This window comes from Equus quagga, unplaced genomic scaffold (assembly GCF_021613505.1).
Source record: "Equus quagga isolate Etosha38 unplaced genomic scaffold, UCLA_HA_Equagga_1.0 73442_RagTag, whole genome shotgun sequence".
Lineage (NCBI taxonomy): Eukaryota > Metazoa > Chordata > Mammalia > Perissodactyla > Equidae > Equus > Equus quagga.
Window position 1 is genome coordinate 8,989,085 of NW_025802777.1, and position 25,072 is coordinate 9,014,156.

Below are 25,072 nucleotides of genomic sequence, written 5' to 3' on the forward strand. Positions count from 1 at the left end.
AACAAGGTAAGACAGCAGTAGAAAACACGGTCAAAAACAGTAAGAAATGTGGATTCAAACCTAAGAATTTAGAACATGTCAAAAAGCTTCACATGAAATACAATGAGATCTTTTGCAAGCCTGCTTGAGCGATTAAGGAACCTCTGTGCTTCCAAGGAGAGAGGTTTTCCTTGTGCTCTTTCCAGGCCTAAGAAAGCAAAGACCAAGGTGATGGAGAAGTGGTTTGGGGAGCCAAGGTGTCTGTAACCAAAGGCTGTACGAAAATGCCTAGAGGTAAGCAATGTTTTCAACTGATTTGAATAGAAAGACAGAAGAGCAAAATGAATAGCATGCTCAAACTTCTCTTCGGAAGCCCAAATCATCGTATTCTGCAGCATATTGCATCCTTGGAGAGAATCATCAACAATGGATGAAAGACATTGGATGTGATGCATGGGGTGGCCATACTTTGAATCTTATGTCTACCTACATTGAATTGCAAGGGTTCATAAGGAGAGTTCTTTCGAGCGGTCAGAGGCAAAAAATCATCATGGTACAGAATGACTAATAGGATGCTACATCTGTTTTCCACAATCAACTACAGGAGGGAAAAAAACACAACGGAGTATTCTTTTATGCTTCCCCTACGCAATTCAAAGCACAAGGCAGTAGGTAGAGTAATAAAATTAAATATGCTATAATGGAAAAAAACAATTCCACTATAAATAAGCTTTATTACTCCATCTGAGAAAGAAAACAGGCAGCTGGATAGTGTGTGTCTCTTCCCTTTCAAAACCAAACCATAATCAAAAGCAAACAGGTTCAAAAACACAACAGAGATAAAAGTGGAATTTGCAGCTGTGCTAGAGACAACCACGGAGGGAAACAGCCCCCACACAGTGAGTGCGCAGAAATGTGCTGGCTTGTTTTATTTGGGTGATGCCTATGAAGGATCAGACCCTTTCAGTGGGGGCCCCAAACACTCTACGGTGGGGACCAGCAGTTAGGGGCCTGCAGCGGCTTGTGGCATCTGAGCCTTGGCCAGGAGCCATATTAGCAGCCCCAGGGTGGGAGGCAGGAGTGGGGTTTGATAATCTGCAGATTGCCATCCAAGAGTGAAATCCAGCCCTGCAGCTCCAAAGGCCTCTGGTGCTGTATGTTGCTGTCTGTTGCTTAAAAGGTGGGTCAGTGCCTCCACAGCTTCCTCATCTGCGGCCTCTTGTGAGACAGAAGAGGCTGTGTTCTGGGAAAGGCCTAGAATGAGGCATCTAAACCATATAGGTTGGCATCTGAGGTTTGCCTGTGTCTCTGTGCCTTCGGCAAGTCAAGCTGTGACCTTAGTCAGACACTCTGCTAGTTGCATCACCCAAATAATTCTTATGACCTCTCATGGCTGACTTCCTCCATTCATGCATCTCATCCTGGGAATTGTCGGGCATGGCACAAAATGTTGGCTCCTCTGCTCACCAGGCATCACCAGGTAGGTGGTCCTGTTGCCACCGCCAGGAGTTATCACCGTCAGGGAGGGGTTCAACATCCCCACAGGTGCCTCCTTTGGCTCCTGGCCACTCTCTGCCTTGACTCCTCTACTCCAATGAGCTTTAGCCCCGACTTCTCCCACAATCGCACCAGCACCTTGATTTCCGCTGAATCCATCCCCCTCTGAAATCTTATTCTCTAACGTGAAATTTTCATCCATCAGGTTCTCATTTCAGAATCCTAATTGTTCTATCACTCAGAATTCCCTCCTTTCCATTCTGGAAGCACTGGTTGGACCCACACCCAATCCTCTCAGCTAGCTGTTAGGGTTGGAAAAAATCCAATTACCTTTTGCTTACCAAGGGGTTGGCTAATCATGGATTACATGAAAACTGACGAATAATCCTTCCCCTTCAAAGAATGACCATAAAAACATCTCCCCAGATGAGAATCAACGCCATGCTCTTAAAGCTACTGTCCTGATATCCCTTCTCCTCCTGCTTGCCAAAAATTTATTTAACTCATTAATGAGCAAATCAGCAGGATAAGAAAGATGGTTCAAAATGCATTTGCAGAATTTACTGGCATTTATAAACAAAACAGAATATTAAAATGACTGCTAGGTTAGATACAAAACTAGTTAAAGCCCTACACAGGAATAAAACCATAACCTCTGTGGGTATCTTTTCTAAGGAAGAGAAATTGACAAGTTAACATATAACTTTACCATGTCTGGGCTTATCAACTAGTAAATAGTAAAGTCAAACACAGGTATATTCTCCTCAAGAATTAAATAGTCCTTGGGTAAGTCTGTCAAACCATGCCTCAGTGTGATATCGAGAGGACACACCCCTTTGCCTTATTTCTGAGTTTTGGATCATTTTTCTTAACAATCCCTAAAGAGAGAAAATTTTAAACTAGTTATCCCAAAATATCCACACTTATTTCTTCCTGAACTTAGAAAATAAAAGAAAAAAAAAAAAAACATAAGCACATCACTCATACTCTGTTGGGCTCTTGATGACCAAAGAATGATTGTCACCAGGTAGAATTTCAGACAGCATGACTCGGCGGTAGGAATGGTAATTTGGCAGCCCTCCCATCGCACAGATGGCCACCAGCTCTGTCAAGACCAGTCCCGGCCAAGAATACAAACACTTCGAGTTCCAGGATAGGTTGTTCAGGAATGGATTCGGTGAGTTTATACTTTCATCGAGACATCATAGGATTGGAACTTCAAGGAACCTTCTGGAAAGTCTCCCTGGATCTTTTAGGACAGATGGTGTTTCTTATCTTCAGTCCTCCCAGGACTGAGGGAGCCCACTGTCAGCCCTTGCCAGGCTCTCATCAGCCTCCCTGGCAAGGATCTCTTCTTCAAGCTCTCTCTTAATCAATTTAAGGTCATTTCTTCTTCTATCCACAATTGATCAGTCTTCATCTAAAATCTCTTTACTTACTTAAGACAATTTTTAAGCCATAAGTTCTTTTAGGCTAAATAATCCAAGCTGTTATCATCTTCTTAATTCTTTCTTTTTTTTCTTCTTCTTCTTCCCAAAGCCCTCCCAGTACATGGTTGTATATTCTGTGAGTGCCTCTGGTTGTGCTATCTTCTTAATTCTATTTTTAGTTGTGCTTCCCTGAGCCTTCTTGGGTCTCTCATAGACCACGAAGAGCATAATAAAGCCCCCAGGGACCATGACTTCACAAACCATGTCTACTATCCTCCCCACCATCAGAGCTTTCTCTAAACAAAAGCCTGGCCTCACTCACACATTTGCTGTGATGACCCGTTAGGTTGTTTCTCATGTTTTTTTTGCTCACTCAGTCTTTCTTCATTATTATTGGAAATATTTCTACTATATTCTTCAGCACACAGTCATTGTTTTAAAAAAATAGCAATTATAGTTAACAAGAAGAGGAAAATAAAAAAATACCCATCATCACATTTCTCAGAGACAATTCTGCTCATATGTTAGCGCCTAATATTTCCGGGTTTTTCCTGATTATTTTTTTTTTAAAGAAGAGATCAGGCTGTATCATACTGCCCTTAAGCTATTTTATTCATCCAATAACAACTGGGGTCCCACACTCTCCTGCTTCCCCGGCTGTTGGGTCACAGCATTAGGCTGTCACCATTGCTGCAACCCAATTCAACACAAAAGCAGCTGCTAGTCTCAGAAGCAGTCCTAGTAGCAGTTCAGATCAGTTTAGGAGGCAAAATAAAATGATTTTTACTACTACTAACGCTGATTTATTTGGACCTAAGAGAAACGAGCCTAATAGGTGGAAGAATGACACACTGGCAAGCACACAAGAGGTGCTCAGACGGGAAGGCTGGGCTGAGATATTCATTCAAACCAGAACCTCTGCTTTGTTCTGTCTTCTGAGTCCACTCAGGTTTATACCAGGGACCTTCTCCAGGACACTCTGGGCCCCAGTGAGCTGACCAGGCTGCTACGTAAATGCCCTAACATAAGGACCTGCCTACTTTGTCACTGTAGGAGTGGCTGTCATCCTAGGTTGGCTTGCTTAATGCCTACCCAAGTCCTTCCTTGTGGATGACCCTGACGCTGCTTGGTTTTCTTCCAAATTGGTGCGAACCTAATGATGCTTCTGTGCTCAAAATTATGCCAAGATCCAGTCACTGATTTTCTAGTCTATGTTATGGACTCCTGTTCGTATTATACTGACCCTTCTCTATTTTTTACCATCTTTATAAAGCTGGTTCTCTTTTATTGATGCAAATCTGTTTTATTTTCCTATGCAGTTTATGCATCTAAAATACCATCAGGCGTTATTTAAATTTCATTTTATTCCCACTGATATGTCATAAATATTTTCTTATGCTATTATATGTTGATTTCTAATGGTGGCATGGTAAATCCACACATAATTTATTTCAATAGTCTCCTACTGTAGAGCATTTAGGTGATTTTCAACTTTTTGCTTTTATTTAAGAACAATTTGGTGAACATCCTGGTACCTTAACTCTGAGTGCATCATGATTCAAGGTAAATGGCCAAGAGTGGAACTGCTGGGCCCCAGGGCATGGATTTTTTATGGCTTTTCTACTCACTGCCAACTCACCCTTGTTAGTTTGTGATTTTACATCTACAGGTATTTTGCTTTACTTTTTCGTACTAATCCTTATCCAGTTTTTGACCAATCCATTCTCCACGTGAGACGTATGGAAGACAAGGCTGCTGGAGCCAGCTGACAGAGGACGAGAGGTTTCACAGCCCAGGACACTTTCACTTTAGATCTACCATTTTCTCTTGGAAAATTCCTCTTCACTCATCCAACTGCAATGTGTCAGGCACCATCCTAGGCTGAGGATGCATCAATGAACCAGCCAGATAAAATTCATACCCCAAGGGAGCTTACATTCCACCTGGGGGGAGACATATGCTATAGATATAGGTAAATAAAACCTATATCAGTGGCAAAATAAGTGTAGTGGTGAAAAATTCAGCAGGGTAAGGGAGTGGGGAAAGCAGGGTGTGGGCTGTGATTCTAAGCAGGGTGGTCAGGAAAGGCCCCACTGGGAAGGTGATACTGGACGAAGCCCTGAAGGAGAGGTGGGACCATGCCCCCGTTAAGATCCCGCACTCTGGGCCAGACTGCATCTGATCCAGTAACTAGCTGTGCCACCTTGAGCTAGTCGCTTAACTCCTCTGTACCTGGGTTTCCTCTGCTGCAAAACAAGGAGTGTTAGTACCCACAGCATAGGGTTGTTAAGAGAACCAAATGAATTAAGTTAATGTTCATAAATTACTTGGAACTGGGCCTGGTGTGTAATAAACATTATGTGTGTGTCTATTAAATATGAAGATGCAAGGAAGCGTTCAGGCAGAAAGTGCTGCTGGAACAAAAGGCATGGGAGCCAGTGTACCTAAAGCAGAGTTGGGGGAAGGAGGTGCAGTGGGAGATAAGGTGGGAGGGAATGAGGAGACCAGATGAATCAGGTTTTATAGGCCATTAGAAGGACTTGTGCCTTTCCTTCCGATGAAATAGGAGCCTGGGGAGAGGGTTTAAGCAGAGGAGTGATTGCTCGAGCTGCTGGGTTGAGGTCAGACCAGAGGGCACCCAGAGTAGAAGCAGGGAGTCCCACAAGGAGGTGGAGTGGGTTGAATATTGTCTTCCAAAATGCCTGTCCACCTGGAGCCTCAGAATGTGGCCTTATTTGGAAATAGCATCTTTGTGGATTTAATCAGTTAAGGATCCAGAGGTGAAATCATCCTGGAGTTATGGTGGGCTCTCAATCAAAATCTGATATCCTAAGAAGAGGAACAGACACAGACACACACAGGGAGGAAGGTCATGTGAAGACAGAGGCAGAATTGGGGCAATGCTGCCACGAGCGAAGGACCATCTGGAGCTGCTCGAAGCTGGAAGAGGCAAGGAAGCATCCTCCTCTAGAGCCTTTGGAGGGAGTGCACCCTGCTGACAGTTTGATTTCATACTTCCAGGCTCCAGAACTATGCGAGAATAAATTTCTGTTGTTTAAGTCACCCAGTTTGTGGTACTTTGTTACAGCAGCCCCAAGAAACTAATACAGGAGGTTGTTGCAGTCTAGGAGAGAGATGATATGGTTTGGACCCCGATGGTGGCAGTGGAGGTGATGAGAAGTGGTTAGATTCAGGTAAGTTTTGAAGGTGAGAAAACAGGATTTGCTGAGGGGACTGGATTGGGGATGTGAAAGAAAGTGAGGAGCCCAGGATGATTCTAAGACTTTTGACGTAAGCCAATGGAAGGTGGGAAAACTCTCTTGAGAGTGGGCTTGGGAGGGAAGCAGGAGCTCAATTTTGAATATGCAAAGTCTGAGATGTCTGTTAGGCTTTCAAGGGAAGACGTGGTGAAGACCACTGGAGATTCCCATGTGGAGCCGAGGAGAGACATCTGTGCTGGAGACAAAAATTGGGGAGTTTTAAGGTCTGTATATATATACTTAAAACCAGAAGAGTGGATGAGATTACCCAGAGAGTGAGAGCAGACAGAGAAGAAGTCGAGGGGTGAGCCTGGAACACTCCAACACTGAAAGTCAGGGAAACGCAGAGGAACCAGCAAAGCAGCCCACGGAGGATTCCAGAGTCAGGAAGAGCAGAGCCTGTGATGCCCTAGAAACTGAGCAAAGAAGGCCTTTCAAGGGGGAGGGTGTGAGCACCTGTGAGCTGCTGATGGGAGTGAACTGAGGACTGAGGGGGCAGTGGATTTACAGACTTCAACACAAGTCGGGTAGGGGCAAAAGCCTCATGTGGGTGAGTTCAAGAGGGAGTGAGGAATGCACTTCAACACAAAAGGTTGGGCTTCTTTTTGTTTCTTCTGCCATTATTTTCATTAAAGAGACTGAGAAGAGAAGAAAGGACGAGCATACATAACTCTCTTGAGAAGTTTTTTCAGAGAGAATTAACAGTGTGTTTTCACCGACGGGAATGACCAGAGACGGGGGAAATTCGATGATGCAGGAGCGAGGAGGAAATGCGCTGGAGCCATGACCCAGCATGTGCTGGGCACAGGGGAGACGTGAGCCCTCTGTAGCATCACGGGCAGTCCCTCCAGGAGGGGAGCTAGAGGATGTGGTTACAGATGCGAGGGGGACAGCAGGTGTGGTTTGAGCATTTGTGGAACTTTCATTCTGATTGCCTTAATTTTTTCAGTAAAATAGCGAGCTAAGTCATCAGCTGAGAAGTGGGGGCACAAAGGTTCTGGAAGATTGGAGAGAAGGGAAGGAAGGAATATTTATCTGGGAAGGTTGGGAGTCAATGGACTAGGGAGATACTGCTGTGCTGGGAGCGCCAAAGGCCCACATGTGGTAAGTGGTGGTGAACTTATAGAGACCAGGCAGCAGAGATTCGTCTTTCTCCAGCCACATTCAACCGCCCTGGTGCAGGCACCGAGTGGGTTAAGCATTTGAATGTAACAAGTGAGAGGGGATCTAGAAAGTTGATGAGTGATTGCAGTGATGGGATTTAAGCTGGGTTAGGGAGGGAAGTGATGGCATGAGGGAGGTGAGACACAAAGAAAAGATGGTAGGATTGGTAGGTCCCATTGGTGTTGAGAGAGTGGATTGTTTGAGCTAGGGTACAAGTGGGAGGGAGCTGGAAAGATAGGGGTGGGATGCCTGAAATTGAGATGTTGGATGATATAGCTATTGGTAATGAATAGTATAACCCTGGAGCAGGTGAGTAAGGGAAGATGGGTGGCAAGATCATTGGAGGAGAGGCCAGGGTATTAGAAAGAATCATCTAAGTGGATACTGAAATCACCCAGAATCATATGAGATTGGGTTGAAAGAGTAGCAGTGAGCCAGGAGCCAAAGTCTTCAAGGAATGAGAGGATGTGGCCTGGGGTCCTTAGATGACCAGCTGGACCCAGTGGTTTAGTCTGATGGTATGAGAATCAAGTCTAGGAGGTTTAGAAGGACTGGAGAGACAATAGTCGGGATGGGGTAGAGGACGCCTGCACTGCCTCTAGGCCTAGTAGGAAAAGGGTCATGGAGCGAAAGGAGCCACCAGTGAGAGGGCTCCAAGGGAAGCAGCGGCTCCAGGGGCAATCCCAGAGGCAAGAAGAGGAAGGAAATGTTTCAGAATAGGTTGAGGAAATCAGAGCTTTGGCTGATGACTGTGAGTTCAAGGGGCACAGAGAACAAGTTTCAGGACCGGAGGGGGAGATGGGTCAAAAGATGGAATATCCTGAGCTATATGGGATTGGCTTGCCGAGGGTGAGGGATGACCTGGAAATCCTGGCCTTCTCGTGGTGACTCTCACAAACAGGAATAAAGGGCATCGTAATATTAGTCCCAAAGTTCCCAAGGCAGATAGCAGAACCAGGCTGTGTGTGTGTATGGCAAGAGGGAGGTGTCGAGTTTGGGGAGGCAAAAGTGAAAGGGAGAGTTGCCAGAAGCATGTAGCATCTGGGGCCCCCTCTTCTCTTGCTGTCCGTGGCAGGGTGAGGCCAGGGTGGTGGTCTTAGACCCTCCTGAACTGCACTCGTATAGTAAGCATTGCCTTTCTGTTTTCTTAGGTTAGAAAAATGACAATCAAAGAAAGAAACTAACAAAATATATAAAAAGGCAACAGGGGAAAAAAACCAGAATGACCATTACCACGAAAATAAGCTCACGTTTATTATTAAGAGAGAAAATACAAGTTTAAAAAAGAGGTATCTCTTTGACACTCATTAGATCAGCAAAATTTCTTTTTAAGAAAAAAAGCACGGTATTACCATTTATTGGGAGGTATTTGAAAACAGGAACTCTCAAATCTTGCTGCTGGGTGTGTAAATTGGTAAAGACTCACAAGAGAAATTTGTCAAGAACTAGGAAAGATGAAAATGAAAATACCCAATGAGCCAGCAATTCAACGTCTGGTGAAATACTCACATGTATGCCCCAGGAGATATTGGCCAGGAAGTTCACTGCAGGGTCACTCAAAACACTGTAAACTTGGACTTGCCCATTAAGAGGCAAGTGGACAAGGCAATGTAGTCATCGCTGGCACCCTATGGGCAGCGGAGATCAATGTACTAGATCTACATGAGAGAGCTCAAAATGATAGTGTTGAATGAAAAAAGCCACGTGGCTGAGGCCTCCAGACCATGAATCTGTTTAGTTCATTAAAAATCCACAAAACAGTATGATAAATTACAGCTGCTTCTACATAATGAAACATAAAATGGACATAAATGATACACACTGACTTCAGAATGATGGCCTCCTCTTGGGAAGGAAGAAATAGGATAAGAAGAGGTACAAAAGAGAACTTCAACTATATCTAACATTTTATTTCTTTAAAAGATCTGAAGGGAATAGAGAAAAAAACAGTATCTGTTAAAGCTGAGTGCTGAATACCTCATTATATTATAGTATCTCCTGGACTTTTATGTAGGTTAGAACTTCTTAAAAAGTAGAATGTTTCTAGTTTATCTATCCACGTGCAAGTTTTAGGAAAGCAAGCAGAGTATGAACGGTGCTGTAAGGACAGGGAGAATCATCGCATAGCTTCCCATTTCACCAGAATAGAGATTTAACCCCAAACCGTTGCATTCTGATTAGGAGGAATAAGGGAGTACTGAGCAAACAGGGATGTCTTCAACATTTGCTTAACCACCATAACTAACTTATTCCATATTACTATATTTAGATCTGGTAAGAGGCATATGGAAGAAGAACAAGTTTTCAAAACATTGGTCATAACTGCTAACTTTGTAAAATCAGCGCCTTTAAAATTCCTTGTGATCTTGCTTTGTGAACAACCTTTTGCTGTTGCTTTAAAGGTAATTAAAATGTATCTGATTTGGAGAGTGTTAGGAAAACCCTTGAGATACCACAGGCCCTGAGGGGGGGCTGCTATACTCCTTATTTCATTACCCGCTTCCTTCCATGGCCTTAAATAAACCCCACCGCATCTGCCCTCTCCTAATGCTGGGAGATCAACGGAGCACTGTGTCCAAGTTCTTCTCTCACAGTCTGGCTTTTTCTGGCCACCTCGCCAAACCCTTCTGCAGAGGCACTAAGTGCTCCTTTCAGAGAGAGGGGCCCTGGCTCGTGCAGACGTACAGCTCCCTAGTGGACAGGAGCCAGGGCGGAGGATGAAACTAAGTGTGGATGGGGAGGGAAGGCATGGTGGCGGGAGACAAACCAGGCAAGCAGAATAAGAACAATGGTGGAAATAAAAATCTCCTTTATTGCAGATAAAAGTCAGAGAATTAGAGAAAGATGTCAAAGAGGTCCTTAGCAGGAAAACAAAGCACAAACCCCAGAGTCAAACACAGTTGATTCTAGCGATAGGTATGTCCTATAAAGTTGCCGGGAACACTGAATTAGAGAACACCATTGCTCCTAGAGGAAATGCAGGGTTAGGTTCCTGCAAGCTTCTGATCATAACATTTATGTCAACCCATCAATATCCAATCTTGCCTTATGTGTGTTTCTTTGTAAAGACACCTTATTTAATATATATTGTTGAGTCATTAACGTTGAAGAAGGCCAAGAGCACTATAACTCACATGTGAACAAAGCTCATGTAACACAGTTACTTTCTCCATAAGGCACATCACTGCCTTCTCATGCTTAGGGACACTGCACAGCACTGCAGCACGACACTTGGGGGCCGTTTAAACAGCAAAATCACCAACAAAAAGCACACAAATGCAAAAACATGACACGAAATACACCACAAAAAAGGCACATTTGCAATATGACAGCTGAAACAAGAAGGTAGAGTGTTTCCTTGTTCAACCTTGGCTGGGAACGGACTTGTCAGAAGACTCAAATTTTTGCCACTCTTATCAGTCAATGACCTTGAAAAGACTATGCATGTTGATTTGGGGGTTACCAATAAATTTTTGCGAGTGGGCAAATTGGCAAACACACAATCTTCAAATAATGAGAATTGAATGTACCAGTTAACAGAATTTGACATCTCTGTCAAAAAAGTATCTAGTCTTCCACAGAGGTGCTTACACTTTCGGATTCACTTGGACAAAGGGTGCCACATGCATGTCACACCATTTAGCTCAATACAAGCTTTACGGAAATAGTGGAGTCTCCCACTCATTTGGAATGGCGAGGTCAAGAGTCCATTTTGCATAATCCCTACTTCTGATGGTGACCACTGAACAACGCATCCTTCTCTTTTCTGTTCGCAATGGAATCCTCTCGGGGCAAATCTTCCCTGGGAAACAGGATGAAATCACACTTCCTTCCCCAGAGAAGTCACAGCTTGGTACAGGTGTTCTGGGGAAAAGGGTTCAGATGCGATACCCAGACAGCCATTCTTCCCCCTTGCAGCGACTCAAGGGTCTTGAGCACTTTGGTGACGTGGTCCGGTTTCAGGAGTCTGACTTTTGCTAATTTTCCCGTTGGGCTGGCGGAGGCTGGGAGTGTGCAGAGTTATCTTGGTATTGCTGCTGTTGCTATAAATAGAGTGGTTAATTTTGAGGGTCTTGGTGCCCCTCTCCAAAAAGCAGGCTTTGTCACCCCCGAAGGACTTCTTGGTTGCCACCCTGCTTTCCTTCTGTGGACTAATAATGCCTCGTGCCCGTGTTTGGCTCTAAGTCCACATCCTTTAAAGCTTTGTTCTCAGCAGAAAGAACGCCGGCAATTAGAACCCAGCAAATGACTGTGTTGGCCTCTGGGGCTCCCTTTGCTGTTTTCTTGTGATCAAGTAGAGCGCCTATTCTCTTTAGAGTCAGCCCCTCAGAACCGAAATAACAGCTGTGCTTATGAGAAGCTGAAAAGAAGTGTGCACATAAGCCCCTGAGCAATTCTTTTAACCCTTCCCCATCTCCCCACCCCACCAGCCAGCAGGTTCCTGACTTACTGATGGAATAACCCTTCGGCAAACCGGGCAGGGAGACTCGGTCCAGAGCCTCATACACTTGGAAGGCTCTTCAAGACCAGCTGGCTCCCCGGCCACATTTTCCATATGAAGACACTGAAGCCTGAGGCTGAGGGAAGATAAAGAATTGTCCAAGATCACGTGGCTCCTGAGTGGCAATGCAGGGCCACTGAGGAGGTCTCTGACCCGAAGTTCTATGCTCATTTCATTACTACGTTTTTCTTCTGGGTGACCAAGAATCCCACAAATTACTCTGGAAACTTCCCAACATCAACACCATAATGGCCCATGCCCAGGGGCAGAAGACAGGGCAGGGACTGGCAAATGGCTCTTCAGGGCGATTCCAGGTTCAGTCGTCTCTCGCTGAGCCCTCCTGACACAAATGACAGCAGCCCAGACCCCAACAACGAAAGAGTGATGTGTACTTTTCAAACGCACCCCGACACGGCATTTCAGAGCACACCCGCTGCCGTTAGGGAGCACTGTGCAAGCCCTTCCACCGTCCAGTCCACTCTGCCTGCAAGTGAACATGGGAAAACCTTGCCTCCACCCTCCTTGTCCCAATCCATGGTGAATTTGTAAAATCATATTTCTCTCACAAATATGTGAACAGCATGGGGGGGTTGGTCAATTAGGAGGCACATTTCATAGCAAGTTAATATGCCCAGTGCTCATTCTTAGCTCTTTGAAAAGACCCCTTAGTAGTTATGAAATGTCCTCATCAGTAGACAGCGACCTGGACCCTCCCTGAGAGAATTCCCAACCTCTCCCACCCTCCAAGCCCTTTCCCACCATCACAGCCCATTTACCCACTCCCAGGTGTTCCCGTATCACACCGTGCAGTTCTGTCACCTCCCATCTCCCATCAGCCATGCTCCACACTAGCCATTCTCACACTGGCTTAAATGCCATCTCTGCTGGAAAGCCACGCCTCCTCCCATTCCAAGTAGTAACGAATCCAGTTGTCCGTTTCCACAGCACTCGCTTCGAATCTCAATTATTATTTGTATTAGGGCCTGTTTTCTGATACTATTTCCACCTATCTCTGAGAGCCCTGAGATCGGGCACACTGCCCATTCAACTTTGCATCCTGCCCAGGGCAGGACCTGCCATGTGTGCGCTCTATAAATACACCCCTGGAGTAGTGTGGAGAGAAAAAAAGCTCTGTGGGAAATTACGCAGCAGGGAAAAACATGCAAAAAGCAGGCCTGGTCTCCAGGGTGCACTCACGGTTTTTTCTGTTGTTCTCAGGAGAAGACCTGAAATTAAAAAGACTCCCAAGGAGCCCCAGATCCTCTCTTCCCCTCCTCCAGTGCTGAAGCCTGGGGCCCCGGGCTGGGTGTGGGGTAGGGAGGGCGCAGGGGCGTAGGTGGCTCAGAGCAGGCCCCTCAGAGCACGGCCTGGGCTGCTGGGAGGGATCCGCCTCCAGAGGGCGCAGTGGATCACAGGGAGACTTTTGAATCAACACTCCCAACTCCTCCCTTTGTAGCCTTGGACGAGTCACTTATTTTCTCTGAGCTCCAGGTGCCTCATCTGTACAATGGGTGTAATTCCTGCCTTGTGGAATTCTGAGGAGGGTAAAGGAAGATGATCCATTTGAGCTCTTGCTAAAAGCATCCTCAGGTGTGTTGGGTTGTGTACCTCAGGTGGGTTGAGGTAGACAACTACTGGTCCAGATCAACTAGAAGTATGGAAACGCAACTCATGCTTTCAACACTCCTGTAACCCTTTCATCAAATATTTCATCTCCATCAACAGGAACCTGGTCTTCCAGCAAAAATCTAAAAGGCTCATCTGGGCTTAACGGTCCTTCCTTGTTGACACTCATGGTACAGCACTAATCGTCTCCGAGGCAGACGCTTGCTGAATGCCTCCACGACTTCAAGTGTCTCCAGGAAGCAGCTTTCGAGGCGCATCTGAGACTAGCTTCTTGGGTGCACAGCCTCCATCTCTCTCTCCACCTCCCTGAGCCCACACCTCAGGCAAAAACGAAGTACTTCTGGAAGCTCGATCCTGTCCAAAGTGGACCACAAATAGTCAAGGTGACAAATCCGAGGAAGAAGCCTTTTTGTGGGGACGTGAGCCCAGAGGGAGCACTCTGGGGTAGCTGCTTCGCCTTGAGACCCGCCTCTTGCGCTTCTGCAGCTCACCTCACTTCAGCAGACTCCCACCCTTGCGTGCGTATTCCTCAGGGGTCTCGTCTCCCAGATCTGACCCCTCGATTCCTTGCCATGTCTCCTCTCTTGCCCTCTGTTCTCCGTCCTCCAGCTCAGGGGCTCAGGGCCTCTGCATGCACTGTGTCCTCCTCACATCACAGGACGGGCTCCTCATCCTCCGGCTCTCAGCCCGACTGTGTCCCTGCCCTTCCCTTGGCAGCAGGCCCCCATTTAGCTCCACCACACTTTTCTGCCTCCTCAGCTGTCAGCCCACCAGGACAGGGACTCTTCGCTCACTGAAGGAGTGGACCACCAAACTGCTCCCCTGACCACCAGCCCGGGCAGGAGGACCCCGTACTCTCGGCTCTGCCAGTAAATATGCAGCCTGGAAATGACCTGCATACATGCCCCGCTCAGGCACCGCACACTCTGACAGCCTGCAAAGGGGCAACGGCCCTTTAGTGTCTGAGGGTCCAGCTACGAATCAGTGGCTCAGGGGGAATGGACAGTGGCTTCATTTTGGAACTTCCAAGGAGAGGAACTGGCACACAGCACAGCTGTCCTACTTAGCCAGCCTCCTTGCTAACACTCTAAACTGTGCCACAGGATTCTGAACACTTGCGTGACCTGGAATGCCCAATGGCGTCAATCGTCCTCCCAGGGACTAGCAAATGCAGGAAAAGAAAGTGCCAGCACCACACTCAGGCCGTAAGGACAACTGCTACTACCTGAGTGGTAACAATTCACCCCAGACAAGCAAGGGCCTTGTTTAACCTGAGAGGACAAAGACATCCCCGATGTTGTTGGATGGAAAAGACCACGTGGTGACAGCGTCCCCAGATCAGGAACCCAGCTCTCAGTTGGTAGCTGTGGGGTCAAGGTCAAATCATTTTGCGCCTGTTTCCTCATCCCAAACACAGGCGTGACAACACTCCCTCAAAGGACTGCTGGAAGGACCGAGGTCAGAGAGAACACGTGTGCAGCACAGCACATATAGCACATGGCATGCAGTGTGCACGCAGTAACCTTAAAGGTTGCTATGGAAAGTTACCTCCAACAGCACCTGAGTGAACGCACATCGAGGCGCAAACCGTGTGGTAGAGGAGTTGGTGCTCTCGAGCCCTGGCTGACAGCCTGCGCTTTCAGGAAATTCCTAATGGAACAGGAAGTGGCATATTTTCCCAGATAATCTTCATTTCATCCCTTTTATTTCCAGTCTATCGTTCTTAATAGCCCTCTTTACTGAACCATTGCTCTTCAAAAGACTTTTTATAGCTTTTTGCCCTTGGAGGAAGTTGAAGCTGGATGCTGTCTGAGCTCTTAAGTGATGAATCTGGTTAGGAGCCAGGAGGAGCCAGGAGGAGCCTGGCTCCTGGGGCATCTCTCTTGCACATCTCTCTGTGCTTCAGTCCCACTGTGGTTCAAAGGGAGGCAGAGGCCAGATCTCTGGGCCCCCTCCTGCTTTAACAGGATCTGATTGTATAAATTAACATAACCAAAGAGTCCACCTCGTCTCTGGCACTTCCTCCAACATTTTATGCATAGCTTTGTCAGCTGGGTTGCTGAGAGAACAAGAGAAAAGTCGGAAAGGCTCGTCAGTTTCTTCTAACTCACCGGCTCTGAGGAGACGCCAGAGACTGTTCCAGAAGAAAGCCTCACCATCACCCACCACAGAAGCCACCCCGCTCCCAGGGACCCCGGGTCCTCGGCTTCCCAGGCCTGTGGTGGAGACCACGTGTGGAACTTTTTAAAGTTTTTTAAAAGGCAGGTAGCAATTCTAAGACTGTGGCGTAAATTCAGGCTTACGGAACTGATTATCTGGAACTGACCAGGAATGAAATTTCAGTTCGTTTCTCAGTGGGTTTTCTGGTAGGTTGAGGGAGTTAAGAGTTGGAGGCAAATTAGAGCCCACCAACTGTGTTCTCTTCTGTAACTCCTGATCCTCTTCAAACTCACCTCACTGCTGATGGAGCCAGTTGCAAAGCCAGGATGCTGGATGCTAGCTTCATTTCCTTCTTAAGAGCTGTGCCGGGCAGAGCAGACCGTCTCTGCCTAGACAGTGCTCATTCCTTTACGTGAGTTAAACTAAGGTTACCACAGAAAATACAGGACACCCAGGTAAATTTGCATTTCAAATAAACAACGCATCAGTTGTTGCTGTAAGTATGTTCTAGGCAGTATTTGGAGCATACTTATGCGAAAGAATGACATATTTATCTGAAATTCAAATTTAACTGACTATCCTGCATTTTTATTTGCTAAATTTGGTAACCCTAATTATAACCATTTCAAGCAAAGACTAGTTGGTTCTTAGTCTCAAAGAACAGTCATGCGTCGCTTAATGACAGGGATCCGTTCTGAGAAATGTGTTGTTAGGTGATTTCATCGTTGTGTGAACATCATAGAGTGTACTTAGACAAACCTAGATGGGACAGCCTACCACACAGCTAGGCTACATGGTACTAAGCTTATGGGACCACCCTGTATTTGCAGCCCCTCGTTGACTGAGATGTCATTATGCGGAGCACGACCATATAACAACATGCCGAACCCAACCTCTCCCCTGCAAAAAAAATCCTCAAAATAAAACTTGTCTTTTTATTTCCAGGACATCTTTTTAAAAAACAGATTTTTATGAGTATCAAATAAAAAACAAAAAAAGGAGAGCTGTATCTTCATACAAGTCCCCCTAAATTAAGAGCTCAGTATGTCACCAGCCACAGGCTCTGTGCCAGCTACTCTTTGGGCCTCCCCAACTCAAAAGCACTTGGCTTTCAACTCATCAGAGGAGTGGGCAGAAGGGAGGAGGAGCAGAACTCAGAGGCGGCTACCTCCCAAAAGGGGCGTGCCAGGGCCGAGGGACAGCGGAGGAGGCAGGTGCTCATGGCAAAGGAACGACAGGGAGCAGTGTGAGACCTCATGTAGACATGTCTCTCCACAAAAAGCAGCACCCACAACAACAAGTTAACTGTGAGATACAAAGTTCCTGATTTTATAGAATACACAATGCCCATTAGTCAAGAGACAGACACCCCCGACTCGGCCCTAACCCCTGCTTCTCCCCGTCTCTGCACTCGGGCTGGAAAGCGGGTCACCCTTCCCACACACAGCCAGCCTTCTGGGCAGACGGGCGCTGCGAGGCCTGGGGTAGTGCACTGTGCCGGGTAGGGGAAGACACAAAACACTTCCTGCAGTTTTTTAAAATCATGTTTTACTCTGGTAAGAAGTTACTCACATAATGCAGCGGCCTTAAAATTTTATTTTGCATGGTTATACAGCCTGAATGACTGGCTCGCGATCCAAGGCAGTTTTCCTGAGTTTTGCTTTTCAAGATGATATTGGTGTCATTGCAGGGCACAAAGTCCTCACTGACAAAGAAATCACACTAATGAAACAAAATCAAAACCAGTGTACTGGGACCACAGATGACAAAGTGGCTCTAAGCAAGCCATTCCCACACCTCTCAGAGCAAAGGGAATCAAGAGCCAAAAAATACCTTTTAAAAATCAAATGGCACCTGGAACACACTCTTGTATAAAGGTCAAGCTTGTAAATTATTAATCCACGATGCTCAAAAGTGAGAGATAAGGCTAAAATCTGGTGAATCTTCTCACTTCCTCTTCTTCATGGAATAGAGTTTCTCTTCAAGTGGGACCGGGACAATCCCTCCACACTCTTTTACTTCCTGGGTCAGAGGGTGTTTTACAACATTCGGTCTAATCACATCAATGTCTCGAGACAAGTACTCCATTATGCTTTCAACAGCTGTTGGTGGTGCATAAAAATCCACCAAGAAATACCTGCAATAAAATAAAAATTTGTGAATTCCTGCTTTCTGAAATACAACAATTCCACTAATTTGGTCAATGTTTTCATTTTACTCCTTCCCCAGATAAAGACATCAGCTACACACACACACTCTCTGTCAAGATAGAAATGCCAGCTGACCAGCAAAACAGAAGTGTAGTGTATACCCAATATCCCTTTTCCTACGGCCTTTTCCCATTACACTCGCGTGAAAATCTGAATCCAAACAAACTTTGTGGTAGCAAAAAAGCAGTATGACACTACATACAGCGGGAAACACGAGAAGTATGGTAAACTTAGGGGTGCAAGGACCGAACTTGCTGTTCAACAAGACTCAATTTTTCAAACCATTAGTTGACGTTTTTTGTGAAAACATGTATTAGTCTTCTAATTTTCCAAAGGAGTTTTCAAGTGACTCAATGTACCTAAGAGATACAGTAAGTACAATCAGCCACACTTTACAAATGAGGAAAAAGATTAAGAAAGGTCTGGGACTTGTCCAAGACTATCTTGCACATTCAAGAATTGACAAGGAACGAAAAGAAAATGACTTGAATCTTGGATGAGAGAAAGAATTTAACATTCCTCTACTCCGAACAGGCATCTCATAGAGCTCACTGGTCTTAAAGATCGACAACTGCATCAGCACTCAGCTGGGCAACACCACAAAGGAAGAAGCCTCTTTATTCCCGCCCGCCGCTCCTCTCAGTTCTGAACGTGCGAGCCTCCCTTGTATTGTGTGGTTTGGACCACAGCGTTGGTAAAGGGCAGTTTCAATGCAGTGTTTCAGGACTCTGCGATGTTCCGGCTGGTTAAGATGACCTTTTGACATCACATCACTTACTTTGTTCTGGTACATTCTTCTCCCAAAGATAGTCCCATCCTAGGTCTTTGCACTCAATGTTCCTTCTGCCAGAAATGTTCTGTGCCCATAACTCATCCCTCACTCCCATCATGTTTCTGTCCAAATGTCACCTTGTCAGAGAAGCCTTCTCTGACCACTTCTAAAGCAATATCGTCCTTGCCCCCACCCCCCCCCAGCCTCGTTACTCTATTTCACTTAGTCAATGCTTTATTTTTTTTCCCACAGCACTTTATCACCCCTGAAAGAGTATGTATATGTTTACTTTCTGTCTCACTCCACTAAGACATAACCGCTCTAGAAAGACGGATTTTGTTGCTCTATCCCCAGCACCCTGAACAGAGGCAAACATACAACAGATCCACAGTAAATACTTGACAGTGGTGGTGTTAGCATGAAAGGTGGGAGTCTCACAGAAAGCAGGAAAGACCAAATTGAAAATGGACAAATTCAGCAAGGAAGGAAGTGATGAGAAAAAGGATGGAATTTTGTGTAATTCCACACAAAGAGGGTTCAAAACTCATAAGAAAATTTCCCAAGCAACCATTCACTCTTAGCCAAGCCTAGTGGGAAAGTCATCCAAGTAAACAATAATTAAAAGTAAAAGGACAGAAAAACATTTATCATGTAAAAACATTAATCAAAAGAAAGCTCAAGTGGCTACAGTAATATCAGACAAAGTAGATCTCAGAACAAAGAAAATTACCAGGGGAAAAAAGACAATACATAATGCTGGGTTCACCAAGAAGGCACAACAGTCCTAAATGTGTCTGTAGCAGATAACAGAGCTTCAGCACAGAGGAAGTAAAAATTAACAGAACTGAAAAGACAAACAGACAAACCCACAACAATAGTTGGAGACTTTTAACGTTCCTCCCTCAGTAATGGATGGAACTAGCATACAGAAAATCAGCAAAGATATAGAAAAAGTGAACACCACCATCAACCAATTTATCTGACATTTATAGAACCCTCCACCAGACAACAGCAGGATACGCACTGTTCTCAAGCACACGGAACATTTACCAAGGTCGACCACATTCTGGGCCATGAAGCAAGTCTCAACAAATCTAAAGGGATTCGAGTCACACAGAAAAATCTTGGAAAAAATCCCAAAATACTTGGAAACTAAACATATATCTATGGGTCAAATAACCTACAGATCAAAGAAGAAATCAAAAGGGAAAACATAAACTACTTTGAAATGAACAAAAATGAAAACAACATTAAAAAACGGGGGGATGCCACGAAAGCAGTACTGAAGAGGACATTTTTTTTTTTTTTTTTAAAGATTTTATTTTTTTTCCTTTTTCTCCCCAACGCCCCCCGGTACACAGTTGTGTATTCTTCGTTGTGGGTTCTTCTAGTTGTGGCATGCGGGACGCTGCCTCAGCATGGTCTGATGAGCAGTGCCATGTCCGCGCCCAGGATTCGAACCAACGAAACACTGGGCCGCCTGCAGCGGAGCGCGCGAACTTAACCACTCGGCCACGGGGCCAGCCCAAGAGGACATTTATAGCACTGAACACCTTCGTAGCAAAAGAAAAAGGCCTCAAGTCAATGATCTCAGCTTCCACCTTAAGAAACTGAAAAAAGAGGAGCAAATTAAATGTAAAGTAAGACAATACTATTAATGCTAATAACAAAGATCAGAGCAGAAACCTCTGAAATCAGGAAACAGAAAAACCATAGAGCAAATCAATGAAACCAAATACTAGTTCACTGAGAAGATCAATAAAACCGATATACCTCTAGTGAGACTGATCAATAAAAAGAGATAAGACACAAATTACCAATATTCGAGAATGAGAGAGGTGAAATGACTACAAATTTTACAGCTATTAAAAGGATGGTAAGGGAATATCATAAACAATTTCTGCAATAAATTTGACAACTTAGCCAAAAGTCCTTGAAAAATACCAACTACCAAAACTCACTCAAGAATAAACAGATAACCTGAATAGCCCTATATTTACTAAAGAAATTAAATTTGTAGTTACAAACTCTCCCGCAAAGAAAACTACAGACCCAAATGGCTTCACTGGTAAATTCCACCAAATGTTTAAGGGAAAAATACCAATTTTGATACAAACTGATCCAGAAAATAGGAAAACAATTCTGAACTTGTTCTCTGAGGCCAGCATTACCCTGATACCAAGACAGACAAAGACGTTACAAGAAAAGAAAAAAACAGACCAATGTCCCTCACGAACATAAATGAAAAAATCCTAAACAAAATTTTAGCAAATTGACTACTATAATATATAAAAAGGACAATACAGGATGACCAAGTAGGGTTTAGCCCAAGAATGCAAGATTGGCTTAACATCTGAAAACCAATCAATGTAAATCACCATATTAGCAAATGAGAAAAAGAAAAATCACGTGATCAGTTCACTAGACACACACAAAAAAGCACTTAAATTCTCATGCCCATTTTTTATTACTCGCAGCAAACTAGGGATAGAAAGGACCCTCTTCAACCTTATAAAGCGCATCTTTGAAAAACCTGCAACTAACATCATCCTAGCTGGTGATCTGGATGCTTTCCCCCTAAGATATGGAACAAACGAAAATATCTGTTTTCACCACTTCTATTCAACATTTTACTGCAGGTTCTTGTCAGTGCAAATAAGGCAAAATAAATATATGAATAAATAAAAGGCATCCAGCATGGGAAGGAAGAAGTAAAGACTGTCTTTATACACAAGTCATGATTGTGTATATGGAAAAATGTGAAAAAATTTATCAAAAAAAAAAGCTACTTGAACTAGTAAGTTTAGCAAGGTTACAAGATACAAGATCAATATACAAAAACTCAACTATATTTCTATATACTAGCAACAAATAATCAGACCTTAAATTAAATATAAAAATACTTAGGGATAAGTCTGACAAAAGATGTGCAAGACCTGTACACTAAAAACCACAAAACGTTGCTGAAAGAATTTAAAGAAAACCTACACAAATGCAGAGGGATGTCTTGTCCATCGACAGAAAGATTCAAATTTATTTAGACGTCAATTCTCCCAAAATGACTTACAGATCCAAAAGAATCGCAATCAAAATCCTAGCAGACTTTTTTATTAGAAATTGACAAACTGATTCTAAAGTTCATATGAAAATTCAAAGAATGAGAACAGTCAAAACAACGCTGATAAAGCATAAAGTTGAAGGACTAACACTATCTGATTTCAAGACTTATTATAAAGCGACAGTAATCAAGACAGTGTGGTATTCATATAAAGACACACAAATAGATCAAGAGAACAGAGAGTCCTGAAATAGACCTATACATTTATGCACAACTGATTTTTGACAAAGCTGCAAACGCAATTCAGTGGAGAACGGACAGACTTTTCAACAAATGGTGCTGGAACAATTCAATATCTAGGTGCAAAAAAATGAAGTTTGATACATATCTGTACCATATACAAAAATGAACTCAAAATGCAGCACAGATCTAAACATAAAACATAAACCTATACAACTAGAAGAAAACACAGGAGAAAACCTTCGTGACCTTGGGTTAAGCAGGGACACCTTAGACACAATCCATAAAAGAAAAATTTGATAAATTAGACATCAAAATTAAAAAGTGCTCTTTCAAAGAGACTGTTAAGATAATAAAAAGACAAGCTACAGGCTAGGATTTGTAAATCACACGTCTGATAAAGAACTTGATTCTAGAATACAAAGAACTCACAAAATTTAATTTTTAATAAAAGCCATTTTTAAAAAATGGGCATAAGATTTGAAGAGCATTTCACCGAAGATATACAATGGTGAAGAAGCACATGAAAAGATGCTCAATACAATTAGTCATTAGAGAAATGCAAATGAAAACGACAGAGAGAAACCTACTAGAATGGCTATAATTAAAAACACTGACCATACCAAGTGCTGCTGAGGACGCAGAAGAACAGGCATTCTCATGCACTGCCAGTGGGAAGCAAAAATGATACAACCACTTCGGAAAACAGTTTGGCATTTTCTTAAAGACAAACATATCCCCGCTATTATGATCAAGCCATTTCACTCCTAGGTATTTACCCAAGAAAATTAAAGAATGTGCCCATACAACAACTTGTACATGAATGTTTATAGCAGTTTTATTTATAAACAACACTAATATCCATCAATATGTAAACTGATAAGCAAACTGTGGTATATCCATACAATGGCATACTATTCGGCAATAAAAAGAAATAAACTATTGATACAGACTATTGACGAATCTCATCACAATTTTGCTGAGTGAAAGAAACTAGAGTAAAAAAGAGTACATACTGTCTGATTCTACCTAAATAAGATTCTAGAAAATGTAAACTAATCTATAGTGAAAGAAAGCAGATCAGTGGTTTCTAGGGATGGGGGTACAAGCGGAGGGAAGGATCAGAAGAGGCAGGAGGAAACTTCTGGGGCGACCAATTTGTTTATTGATTGATTGTGGTGATTTCATGGGTATATACACACATCAACCTTATTCAATTGCACACTTTAAATATGTGCAGTTTAATGTTTGTCAATTATATCTTTATAAAGCTGTTGACATAAAAGAGGAATGTAGGAAATTGAAGTGGCAGGACTCAGTGAATGATTTGATATGGGGGGGTGGTGAGGGAGAAATTACAGCTAATGAAGACTCGCAGGGTTTCTCGAGAAATGAAATAAAAACAGCATAAACTCCTCCAATACCTGGCAAACTTCTTGAGGCATGACTTGCACACTTGCTCGCTCATGAAACCACCATTTGGGCTCACTCTGAAAATTCCACACCAGCTTGGCCAAATTTTCCAAGGTTTAATTCCACTTATTTCTACTCCACATAGCAGACAGCAGGATTGCAACCATCCAACTTAAGAACCGCTCATTTGTTCCACATTTAATTATGGTCATGCATCACGTAACAATGGGGACACGTTCTGAGAAACGCATCTTTAGGCAAATTCATCTTTGTGTGACCATCACAGAGTGTGCTTACACAAACCTAGACGGTACAGCCTACTACACACCTGGGTGTATGGTAGAGCCTACTGCTCCCAGGCGACAAACCTGTACAGCACGTTACTGTGCTGCATACTGTAGGCGAGTGTAATACAGTGGTAAGTGTTTGTGCATCTAAACATATCTAAACATAGAAAAGGTAAAATCAAAATATGGTACACCTGTGTAGGGCACTTACCATGAAGGGAGCTTGCTGGACTGGACATTGCTCTGGGGGAGTGAGTGAGTGGTGAGTGAACATGAAGGCTAGGATGTTACTGGACACTCCTGTGGACTGTGTTAACACTGTACACGTGGGCTACATTAAATTTATTAATAATAATAAATTAACCTTGGCATACTGTAACTTTGTTACTTGATAAACTTTAATTTTTTTTAGCTTTTTGACTCTTGCAATAATGCTTGGCTTAAACACACATTTTACAGCTGTACAAAAATTTCCTTTCTTTATAACCTTATTCTATAAGCTTTTTTCTATTTAAAAATTTTTCTTTATTAAAGTTTTCTGTTAAAAACTAAGACACAAACACACACATTAGCCTAGGCCTACACAGCGTCAGGATGATCAATATCACCGTCTTCACCTCCACATCTTGACCCACTGGAAAGTCTGCAGGGGCAGTAACATGCATGGAGCTGTCACCTCCTATGATAACAGTGCCTTCTTCTTGAACACCTCCTGAAGGACCTGCCTGAGGCTCTTCTTGAGGAGGTGCCACTCTTTGCAGAAACATGTCCATGGTGGTTTGCTTGGTTTTGTTTATCACAGATTTTCTTGTAAGCAGATAATCCACCACGAACATTCCTCTCTATTAATGAAAGCTTTTCAGTGTTATGTTCCATGTTTTCACACTTTTCAAAGAGCTTGTTGAAGTCTGCAAATGCTTCTGCTAAATCCTTCACTGAAAATTTTTCTTGAGTGTCCCTCTTTTCCTTCTCCTACAGTTTCCTTTTCTCTTGCTTCTTCTTCAGCTATGTGTGCCTGTTCCAGTTCCAACAAGTCCTCAGTAGTCAGTTCCTCAGGAACCACCTCTAGGAGCTCCTCCATGTCATCCTCATCCACACCTGAGTTAAAGTCGTTTGCCATCTCAACACAGCCTTGTTGATTTCTGCAACCTCCTCATCCTTGGCAAATCCTTTGATGTCACAGACGAACCTCCTGAGTGTCTTCTTCCAGATTCCATTCATACACTCCTTTGTGACATCACCCCAAGCCTAAGCAAGGTTCTTGGTGTAGTCATAGTGTAATCCTTCCAGAATGGTCTCAATGTCTTCCTCAGTTGCAGCAAATAGCCTGGGCAAATGTCCTCCTCAGGGGGTAGGCCTTAAAAGCTGCTAAAACTCCTTGATCCATTGGTTGGATCAAAGAGGTGGTGTCTGGAGGCAGAAACACCACTCTGATATTGGGATGAAGATCACCAATAAAAGGAGGATGTCCAGGA

At 43.9% G+C, this 25,072-nt stretch overlaps 1 long non-coding RNA gene across 1 annotated transcript; it reads right to left on the minus strand.

The window, feature by feature from the left end:
- Positions 1-8,563: 8,563 nt before the first annotated feature.
- Positions 8,564-15,281, minus strand: LOC124234261 (uncharacterized). Its single transcript, XR_006887262.1, has 2 exons — positions 11,781-15,281; positions 8,564-11,690 (listed from the first exon to the last, which is right to left on the minus strand). It is a non-coding gene; the product is annotated as an uncharacterized LOC124234261 (long non-coding RNA).
- Positions 15,282-25,072: the final 9,791 nt, after the last annotated feature.